Source organism: Diuraphis noxia, unplaced genomic scaffold, assembly GCF_037042655.1.
Source record: "Diuraphis noxia isolate RWA-SAM2 unplaced genomic scaffold, SU_Dnox_SAM2 contig0003, whole genome shotgun sequence".
Taxonomy (NCBI): Eukaryota; Metazoa; Arthropoda; class Insecta; order Hemiptera; family Aphididae; genus Diuraphis; species Diuraphis noxia.
In genome coordinates this window covers 68,388,716-68,400,909 of record NW_028301713.1, presented here as the reverse complement: position 1 = coordinate 68,400,909, position 12,194 = coordinate 68,388,716, and the positions used below count along the sequence as shown (strand labels likewise).

Below are 12,194 nucleotides of genomic sequence, written 5' to 3'. Positions count from 1 at the left end.
GCTTCACCATACTAGCTAGTAGGTACCTCACCAGTCCTTAAAATCTCGATCTGAGCCTCTAGCTAGATCACACCACTCGTAAGCACCTTTTTTTCTTTTGATTTTTTTTTTAACTCCATGAGGTTTACATCCCCTTGCATCCCACTCACATGGCACGTTTACACAACAGTTATTTAGTTATTTACTATTCACTGGCATCGCGGGAACATGCCTACTGCAAACTCGTGTGCTCAAAATAATAGTAAATATAATATGAACCAAATGCACGTCACTTATACTAATATTATAATAATATAATATGACAAGCGACCATATCACATATACTGCGAGGAACTGAGCGCACGCGGTAGCGATCAATCATTTTGCGGACCGAACAACAAATTGGCCAACATCCCGTACACATACTATACACACACCCCCTCGTGGTCACCGCAGTGGACGTCGTTTTTATTGGCCAGTATATTAAAAATAATTAGAAGTAATTTTATATTTTCTTTGGCACCATTGTCGTAGTTTTGGCAACGGTCCCGGCTATGTGCACATTGTGTCAACCTCCGCCTATATAGAGTGGACTTTTTTTTTATTATTATTATTTTTTTTATTTCTTCGTTTGTTTGGTTCGGTTTTTTCTTTCTTTTTTTCGTTAAGCCGTTGAGTGATTTACGAGATGCGTTTGACGCGACTCCTCTCGCTATCCTCCCGCTCCACCGAAACCCCGTGAGAAAACGAGTTTAGAAACCCGAATCGGACGTATGGGAAATATTTCGACGGAATGTAACGTAGCCCGTTGGACGGACGGACAGCCGTCCGTCGACGCCCGAAAGAGGATAATATAATAATATAACGATATTACATTATAATATTCGGCAAAGCGCCCGTCATCTATGCTGTCGCCATTTGGTAAAATTCCTTAATTAGAATTGTTTCGTACGTTCTGCGGCGGTGAAGCCAAACGTCGTCCAGTTGAATTAATTTTAATGTAATAATCTAGTCTAGCCAAAGTGAACAGTCGTCGTCACGGACGCGTTGTTGATAATATTATTTGTTTTCTTCATATTATATATATATTAATCATTTTTGTATTTTTTTTTTTTTTTACTTTTCGTAATTCCACGAAAATTGAGGCCAACGCAGTTTAGTTACTCAAAGCTATTTTATAATGATCCAGACCGTTGCTATGTATACATATTATAGTATATAGGATCACTGTTCGGATGCTTTACGACTACCATTGTCTTGGAAAAGATGGCCTTAATCCACCGTCACATTTTTAGACTTATCTTGATATAGAAGAAAAATAATAATAACGTAAAAATGACGCATCCTGCGATTGAACACAAAACAGAGAGGTCGTCAGCTAATAATGAATAAAATTAATACGTAGGTACATCAAGCTAGTGATTAATTGAAAAATGAACGTCGAATATTTCGGTGTACCTACCTAAAAAAATATAATGTTAAACATAAAGAATAATATACGGTTATTTACCTTGAAAGTATTTTTTATAAAAAAATAAATATATTTTGATAGTCTATGGGTACCTAATAGTATAACATAATGAAAGACATACGAAATAAGTATACGTGCCAAAATAGGAACGTGTATATTTTTTATTGTTAATTACTATGCTGCACTTAATACTAAATTGATAATACACGGACATACTCGTATTGTATAATATTTGGATTATCTATAGGTGAATATTAAAATTATTTTATAACGATTGTGTCAAATCCATAACAATTATAACTTATATTGCTATTGTTTCGTCGTGAGTTGAATGTATAATATAAAAAAATATATATATTTTTTAACAAAAACATTGCGTACCTACCTATAATAGAGTTTAAATGTAAATAGAAAAAATTGAATATTTAATTAAAATAATATTAATATTATTAAACGGTATGAAATCATTTTCAATATGATGCAAAAAAACGATAACGTGATATTATTGGAACATTTTATTCGTTTAAACTCAATTTAACCATTTCATAAATATAATTAATGTTCGGAGAGTGGTAAATGCGGCCAGATGGGTTTTTAGGCACATTCGTGCGTACGGTGGCTGCACGATGTGTCTAGGCACTCCCGACATTTTGTGATTGGGGCTTAGGGGCATTAAATACATCGTCTACCCAAATCCGTATCTTGTGTATGTACACACGATGTGGTACTTTTTGAGCATACCGCTAAACTGTATTGTTTTATTATGTTCATTATTTGAGCTTTAACTATACGTATACTCAGCTTTGTGCCCACGGGCCGACGACTGCAAACATTTCAAAACTGAATAATTATTTTCATATCCAAGACAGCGTCTAACCTAATAATAAGAATGCACTGATGATAACGACTTGGTTGAAAACCACCGCGGGTTGGCTTCCCGTCCGTAGAACTACTGCTTTGTACTGCAGGTATCTTATGTCACTCCAGGGGACCGGAAACTATGGCGTCTCGTCTCTCATCGTCTTGTTACGAATTCGGTCGAGCGGGAATTCGCTTACGGCATGCCATGCATCGATACGAGTAACTTGATAGCCGACATGGGTATATAATATTAGCGAACTGACCGAAGAGTAAATAAAAGTAGGTGCGGAACAAAATGACAAAAAACAATAATACGACCAAACTTGCACGAGGCTATAAAATATCATGAATTTAAACCGTTTGATAACCACTAAAAGCATTTTAAATGTCACCGAAAAAAGCACAATCATTATGAAAGTCGTATAAATCATGTTATTTTTTCCATACCGTTTTATGTACCTATTGTATTTCACGAATAGTCATTGTAAAAACACATTAGTTATTAATGTATTCAATTTCATTTACTTTTTCAGTAAACTTACAATTGTATTTTCAAATACGATCTAATCGCTTATTCGCCGTAAAAACAACTATATAATATTATAACCTACAATTATAAACTTACCTTTCAATAACAATCGAACGATATTTCCGAAAGTTTTCGTCTCATACACCGTCTCGCTGTAGTATTGAGTATTAACTACAGGACGTAAAAAACTGTGTGGCCTCAACAAAAATTGAAGAAGTAATACTTGAACGAAATCTCGTCATAAATTTAGGCTAACCTGGCTAAGGCTGACGTATAGCACGTACAAAGATGTATAATGGGTATATTAATGTTATGCTTAACTTATCTAAATAAATTGTAGTAGAAAATAAAAACATAATAATTAACGAGATCCAGTATAATAAATACAATTATTGTGCATGCCTATAACCTTTAAAGAATTCACTATCTTATAATTAATACGTTTACCGCGTGTTCACCTTTTCTAATTAGAGCAGCATTATATTTACCGTCAATGTATATGCGCGGTCCAGTTGACTTAGAATTAGAATTCAAAACTAGAACACTATAATACTTACATACGTTGAGAATGAAAATTTTAAACGCTGTAAAGATCGTAGTCACGGACATTCGTTGGGTATGCTACACGTTAACTGTCCTATATTTAGACATAACTATCGATGTCGAAAGTCTGTCAGATTGGCGTTGCAGAGAAAATGCAAAATTTCAACTTATCTCTATAACATTTGGTTTTCGTGGTAATAAACGTAAATTTGCAACCCAAATCGTTCGCCTCAAATCCTGCTCTTCGAGGTGCCGCTGCGCTAAACGTAAAATGTATAGGTGCACATGCAAGACGAACGAGTTTTGAATTTTAGTGGTCCAAAGTCGGAGACCTACTTATTCTAAAATCGCTTCGTTGAAAGATCCTTTACTGGCTTTACTTCACCGTGCAGCAACTGTAATTTAGGCTGTGGCAATTTTCAACAAAAAATCAATAAATACTCATAAATAAAAATCTTGACCACATTTTCCTCCGATTAGGAATTAATAATATATTAAATATATTTTTAAGTCATGTTATATTAATAAGAAAAAAATTCCCTTTAAATTGTTTACAGTTATATTATTATTATATTTATGTACAATTATGCAGTTTAATACTAATAAAATAAATAGCTAAAAAAAGCTAAATATAGTTTAATATTTGGAGGAAAATGGAAATTGAATTTTTTTTTTTAGAGGAAAACGATATCTAATTTTTGGAGATTGTAATATTATTATACCTATGTTTACTATACGAACTAGTATACTATCGTCTTATATTCGTACGATACTGGCTGTTGTGGGACGACAGAGGATTGACACCGGACGACGCAAATATGTATATACATGCCATGTCTGGCCAGGAAAACTCGGCGGACTCTTAATGGTCTCTACTGACGATAATAAATGCTTTCAAAATCCCGACCATATGTTTTTGATCTACGCGTCGCGTGACAACTCATCCAAACGCCTATTTTGACGGATAATCACTAGACGATGGCTATTGTATGCAATGACTTTTAGGTAATCTAACTATATAATTCATAAGCCCGAAAATTTTAATAAATTTCATTATTTGTTAGCTGCTGACAACACATCATATATTTGATTTTTTACCATCGACAATAATACCGATGACCCATGTTTCGAAATCCAACATACGCTTATTTTAACATATTATACGATTTACAGAAAAATAAATTATTGAATAATAAATTCGTATTACGATTATTTTTTTTTTTTTATTGGTTAAGGGTCAACTACATAGGTTATTAACTTTAAATTTTAACAAAAGTGTTACATTTTTACATTATTATACCTATGTTATTGTAAAATTCAATTTTTTCAGATACAAAATTATGTTTTGATAGTTAGAAAATGGACCAATTGCTTCATACGAGTTGTCAGATATGATTAAGTCTTTCCTAGCTTTATTTAAGTCTGGGCAGTGGATGAATTACAATTATTATAAGCTAATAAAATTAGTTTTTGTTCGATTCTGTAATGATGTTCGGGGGAGGGTCGCACATGTATTGCCAACATACATGTCATACTATCAACAATATACCATAACCCACAACCCACATTAAATTACATCACCATCATTCATACAACACCAACAACTTTGAGCAATCCACGGTAGAACACTATGAAGAAAAAACCGAAAATTAATAATAATAATTTACAACAGCCCTTGCTAAAATGAAATATTTTCAATCGTGGAATAATATCGAACGGCTTTTTTCGAGTTCGACCGACAAATATAAACTTAAATTTATCGTTTGAATTTCTACGAGTAAGTACCTATATTTAAATATAAATATGTTAAAAGTTGGTCTATGATATGAGATTTAAAATTTTAAAAAATACGTGAAATGGCTCAATTAGTGATGGTTGATAAAGTTGAAAACGTATAGTTATTTAGTTTTTATATAATAGAAACATGATTTAAAATGGTAAATACTACAATATTAAGAAATACATTGATAAAAAAAATTGACATTCTTCAATAGTTTGACCACTAAAATTGATCATCGTTCATAATGATCAAACACCGTGTGGTATATAACATATAATAATTACAATTATTATTCCCATACTTGATGTATATATACACATCGTATACACATATCGAAAGTATCATTTTATTATTAGAAAAGTGAGTGTCAAAAAAAATATTTCAACTTTCCGGTACACTTAAGTACAAATCTTACATATAAATAAATATGTTTCTATATTATTATGTATATACAAATATAATATTTTTAATATTTAAAAGTTATAAGTAAAAAATATAATTACTAGTTATTTTTTAAACCTCATTTTTAAATGTTTGAGTTATTTATTTTTGAATTGTAAAGGCTAAACAATAAAGTAAGCACATTTAAAATTTAAATTTAAATCAACCCAGACTCCACAGTAAAATATAATCAATATTAAATAAAGTTATAAAATGATACAGCCCTACAACAGTTTTTAAATTATGTACATCATATATTAATATATTATGCATATATAATATATATTCATAGATATATTACTTACAATACAAGTGATTTTCACTTATTTTAAAACCTTTTCAATGAATTTTTTTATTATTATTAACTTATCTTATTAATTGAAGTTGAGTTAACAAGATTTGTTAACTTAACTTTAAACTTAATTGATATATTAAAAAATAATATTAACTTAACTGAGTTAAAAAAAATCATTAACTAGCCAAGCCTTGATTTTTGACCAGAGATTATAACTCATCTCACCATATTTGTCCCTGTCAATAACTTATCACTTATTATTAATATTTATGATTATGCAAAAAGAATACTGCTTTTATCATTTTAGTTAATAATATAATTATATTTATGATTTACCTAAAAATTCTTAACACATAAACAGAATATGATAGTTTGTTTTCTTGACGTTCGAAAATAATTTATGTAAATATATTTTAAAAATAATTATTATCCATAGAGTATTAATTTTATTTTATTATGGAGTAAAATTTTTAAAATTTAGGCAATATATGGGTACTGAAATTTATATTGTATACTTGTATTATATAATGAAATGGACTACTAGCTGATTCTTCATTTTAAAATTATTAACGATTTGAGATGATTCAACAACATGTCGACGTCACCAGTGGTTCCCAACCGTTTTTATTCTACGCACCCCTTGTAAATTTTCAAAAATCTCACCCCCCCCCCCTTAAATTCGAATTTAAAAGACCTTTTTTTTATGTTTTAATGATACGAAATAATTATCTCTTGTATAACTAATGACATATATTTTTTTACAAACACATTTTAAGAGTACGTATACGTATCGATGATAGTAATAGTATGGCTCAAAAACGTGAAGTCATATTACGTATATTTGAATTCTATTATCCGTTATCTTAGGCCGACAGATAGCCCACGAATCAATATTAGATAAGATTATATAATAATGTTGCACCTTTTAATATTACATTATCTGCATACGTTAATCATAATAAAATACTCGTAAAATTGTTATCAAAAGGCGACCGTCCGAAAACTAATTTATTGTTTTCAATTTTATGAATAAAATATTTCTTGTTATTTCATCATCACTAAATTCCCCCGGTTGGGAACCACTGGTCTACGACTTTATGAGTTGGTTGAGTAAATTTTATACATTATATAAGTGTACCTGCAGTACCTATATAAAGTAGATAATATGTTTGATGATAATTTATTGTTTTAGGCGAAAGAAACGACAGAAACGTGTATATAATTAGATACAATTTAAACGGTTTCTCTTCATAGAAATGGAAAACTGTGCTCGGTGACATAATATAGCTGACCAGCAACTATATTTTAATCTTAAGTCAAACACGAGCAAAAAACTTCGCGTCCTGCAGCTATATTTGCAACATTTTTTTACGTATATTATACGACGGCGAGATATCCACGGGCCAGTGTCACAGAATTTTATCGTCCAAACATTCGAGCAACGACAATCTCAAACATCTCTACAGTATCAAATATAATATATATGAATCACGCGCACCTATACCCACACATTTTATTGTATAGGTACCAGGTACCACAGTGCCTAAGTTGAGCATACAATGTATAATATATATATACCACATAAATAAATGCACGTGTTTGGTAGTTTTAGGCATTATATTGCCGTCGAGCGCTGCGGGAGTCGCGATAGTCTTAATTTTTACTGCGTGTCGTAAAAAACGGAAACCGGTCGTTGAAAAAAGTTAGTTTTTCGTTTTTATCTGTCGCATAAAACCAAACAACACAAAAGCGCAATCGATGACTGCGGCCGATACATTATTGCCTTTACGACAGAGACGGGATTGTCGGTTTGAACTGTCTGCACAGACGCACGCGAGTTCGAACGTCTATAATGTTATTAATTTTATTACGCATAGCATATTGCGTATTTTTTTTTTTTTTTGTTACAACGACCTGGGGACATACAAAAAAATAAAAAAATACCCCCTATTCTGTAGAGTACCATTTTTCGAGTTGACTATAAATAGTTTAACTAGCGCGTGTACACAATGTGTACCGATACCTATCTAAATATTTCACCGAAACAACGGACTTCAGATATTATTTTTGACGTGAATCGATACATATATTATGTATAAATGGATGCACATAATATACGTTCACGGGATGTTTGTTTGGCGCGTAAAAAATGGTCGATCGAATCTCCAGTCGTCCACGCGGTAACGCAACTGCCCGCTCTAAACAGTCTAAACCATCTATTCCATTCAGTGCCGTCATGGCACAAGGCCTGCTGCAGTTTCAGAATATTGTTCACACACACACAATATATCCGACTGACTGGGACCAGAGTCGGTGGTCTAAATATAAATTGCCTAAAATAAACAATGTATTGTGTTTTGTTTAGTAATTTACTTGATTTAATGTATTATTGACCTCCCCTACCCCACCGCAATAACCGACAAATTAGAACTCTTGACAGAGGGATCGTGCTGGAGAAGGAGCGAGAGAAACTGTGATGTAAGAGAAAGAAAGACGGAAACTTTTTCGCGCACGCGTATTACGCAATCCGAGTAAATAAGAAAACTACATCTACACATAGCTACGGCAACTAATTATAACGACTTTAATTCGCTGGTCAAAGAGCGCACGCGAACCGTTTGTTTTCGTATTTTACAATTAATTAATGTGACGAATGCTGGAACACGATGGTGTTTGATCGGACGTGGGAAAAACATTCGAAACCGGTCCACGTGATTACAACAACAATAATAATATAATATTATTGTTTATTATTTTATCAATGATACGGCGGGTCATATTAAAGTATTATAAGTTTTTTGAAATATTTTTGTGTACACCAACTCGTAAATATACACCATGACATATTATTATAATATTATAATGATTGACGATCATAAATATCATATCATAAATGGGCGGAGATCCGATCAATTTGAAAGGGGCTTGAGTTTATACAGATTTACGAGTTTTATTATTGCCTGAATTTATTTTGGACTTAATTTCGATATAACTACTGACAATAAAATGTCTTAATGTATAAACTATCAAAAAATAAAAAATAAAATCTAATATAGATTATAGAAAAGAAAATCTTCCAACAGCAGAATATATAAGTACCTGCATTAATTTAACTAAGATTATTTTTTATTTTATTATTTATTACTAAGGAAAAAGCCTCGGTAACGTGTCCATTGGCTTGTTTTTACATGATAATGATAATTTAAATTAAATTGTACAATTCAATATCTTTCAAAAATAAAATTATATCATTGATGGATTCTTTGTCAGGGCCCAGTGCGTCGTGAAGGTGTTCCGGTATGTTGTATTTTTGTCTTGCCTAAGATTATTTAATCCGTAATGCATTGTAATATTTCATACCAAATGTAGCATATGACCGATTTCTGTAAATTATTACTTCTTGTACGAAACCTCATAAAGAGAATATAAAAAACAACCCTTCGACCAATAATTTCCCTTTAGTTTCGTAAAAATTGTCAGATAGGTACAACCTAACTACAATAGTTAAATACTCATCAAGATGATTATTAGAAAATTCTATAATAAAATAAATATTTTTAGAAGTTCTAATAACTAAAAATCTATAATCTCCCTCCTGAACTATATCTTAGGCAGTTTCAGTATATAGTGGTATATGGAAACTGAGTTACAGATAAATCGGTTAATTTGTATAGTTTGAAGTAATCAGACGAAACAAGCATTGGTGTGAACAAAATTCGAATATATGACATCCTTTATCGTATAAATAGGTATCAGTAGGCTAGTATAGGCGTGTATAATATTGTACATGCACGCAAAATAATAATAATAATATGCAGTAACAAGCAATAAAAAGTACGAGAGTGGTTGCAGAAGAATTGACTAAGAGATTTGTAAAAAAAAAATAGTTTGAGTACATCTCGAAAACTTGTATTAGCCGCCATAACGTCGTCTTCGACAGTACCACTCGAGTTTGTTAACACGGCTGTACATTACTAGAGTTTTAAAGTTAAGTGTTTTTCGAAACTTTTAACTTTGCTATGTAGCGACTTTTTTTTTATGCACTGTATACAGTTCTGTACTGACGTGGCTTATTTGTATCGTGCTGAGGTAAAGATAATGTTTAAGATTTAATTAGATAAAAAAAAAATGTTTTATGTCAAATCATCTATAATGTATACCTATAATTTGTTTAACATACCGGCGCAGACCATATATGTAACAAGTCATAAGAAATAAATAAAATAATTTAAGCGGTCTAAAAACGAATTTTCAACGAAAAAACGATCACGCCTAGTAGAATATACAAATTTTTCTTTTTTTCTTTTATTAATATTTAGAAAAATAACACTTTCTGTAGGATGTATTGGACTCTGATTTTTATTTATCTATAAATGACGATAGAAAAACACATTACTTTAAAATACTCACAACATTTTTGTTACATTCTCTGAAAATATAATTTTTTAGAGTCCAGAGCATAAAAACTGCATCTTTCATGTACAAAAAAAAAATTATTATTAAAATCTAACCATTTCACACTGAAGCATGTTTTGTTATTGGTACTAGAAACGAGTTGTCTCTAAAAGGGGAATTATAAGTTCCCACACGAGAGTAGCAGGTAAAAAATTACATATGTTAACAACTCTAACATACTATGAAATATGTATACTTACGTATAAATTCCTACACAGTGAAAAAAATATTATAATTTTTAATATAATACATATTAAACCCTCGGCCTGATTATAATGACAGAGAGCCTCCACCTCGTAAGACTGGTCTCCCTCTTCCTTCCAAATTAATTCCACTGTCAAACGATAACACTATATGACAAAGTTGAATGTTGATACATAACAAATAACATACTTAATTTTTAAAAGTGCATTATACATATAAAAAACAAAGTCACTTTTGAGTTTTGACTTGGTCGAAGTCAATTTATTTTATACACGCCTACCGGCTACCTTTGAATGTGCTAATTAACACGAAAAAAATGTGAATCGTCCAGCCTCCAGTTGTATACAAATTTAGCGCAATAATAATATTATAATGTACGTTGCACGACCTGTGATATTATTATAATAATATATTACCGTAAATAGGGGCATACCTACCGACAACGCCCGAACTCGATTAACCTTTCAAACTCAAAACAATGTCGAGCCGCGCAGAGGACATAATAATAATAATAATTTATTACAATAATAATGTGATGTATCATTGACTAGGGTCTAGGACACGTTGAAAATGTATCCAATACCGTTATCATTGTTGTTATTGTTATCATAGGTACTACTATAGGTCCACGCATAGACTCGCGCGTCCCGATACGCGGTCGATTATCATCGCACGGGCTTCGAATTTTTTTCGTCAAAAAAAAAAAATGTTGCATTTATGTCATTGTACGACGTGTTTGCTGTTTCTTCGAATTATTATTATTATTACAAATCGACCGCGATCAGTTGGTACATAGGTATTAGCCATTAGGTACACAACTGCAGAGGCAGCGGTTGAAATCACATGGTATAATAATATTATAACATTGTATAGAAACAATATTAAATTACATTAAAACGAGTTTCGGGCGTTCAAATCGTTATTTTTTCGGTCAGTGTGCGACTAAACATGTGCACACAACCATACTGGTATAGTTTTTAGGTATCATGTATGATATTACATCTTGTGCTGTAGATAGGTATACGCAATTTGATCGATGAGAATATTATGAAGATGAGAAGGTCGGAATAACGTATATATCTTAAGTATTATTCAATATAATCGGTCAACTAGGCACTATGTAGGTACCTACACGCTAATTTTATACTCGTTTTAGATTCTGAACGAAGTGACGAATGTATTGATTTTACAATGATGTGTGTTTTTTTTATTTTTTTTTTTTTTATGTTTGTTTTTGTGTCTGTATACAGCATAACTAGTCGAAATAATGCTTCAATTTCAAACTTTGGGGGTGGTTTCTGATGTAAAAGTGAATATCCTTGATGCATTATAGAGGTCAAAAGTAAACATTTTCCAACAGTTTTCAAAAATATCGATATTTTTATATGGTTGTAATTCAAAAACTAATCATTGTAAATACTTGAAATTTTCACCAAATGTTAATGTTAGGGATATCTATATACAGTTATCAATTTTCTAAAATTTTCGATTTTTTTGAGAATTTTTTTTTGAAGTGTCGGTAAAAAAATGTTGGACAACCCAAAAAACATGAAAATTTAATACAATAGGTTCCTTATGAGTTGTTCTAATTGTAGCTAAAAAAAATTAAAAATCGTTAGTCACAATTTTTTTTATA

The 12,194-nt window shown here is 31.3% G+C and overlaps 1 protein-coding gene across 1 annotated transcript in view; it reads right to left on the bottom strand.

The window, feature by feature from the left end:
- LOC107169884 (innexin shaking-B-like) overlaps positions 1 to 12,194 on the bottom strand; it is a 41,113-nt gene that overhangs the window by 17,964 nt on the left and 10,955 nt on the right. The gene's annotated exons all lie outside the window — the stretch shown is intronic.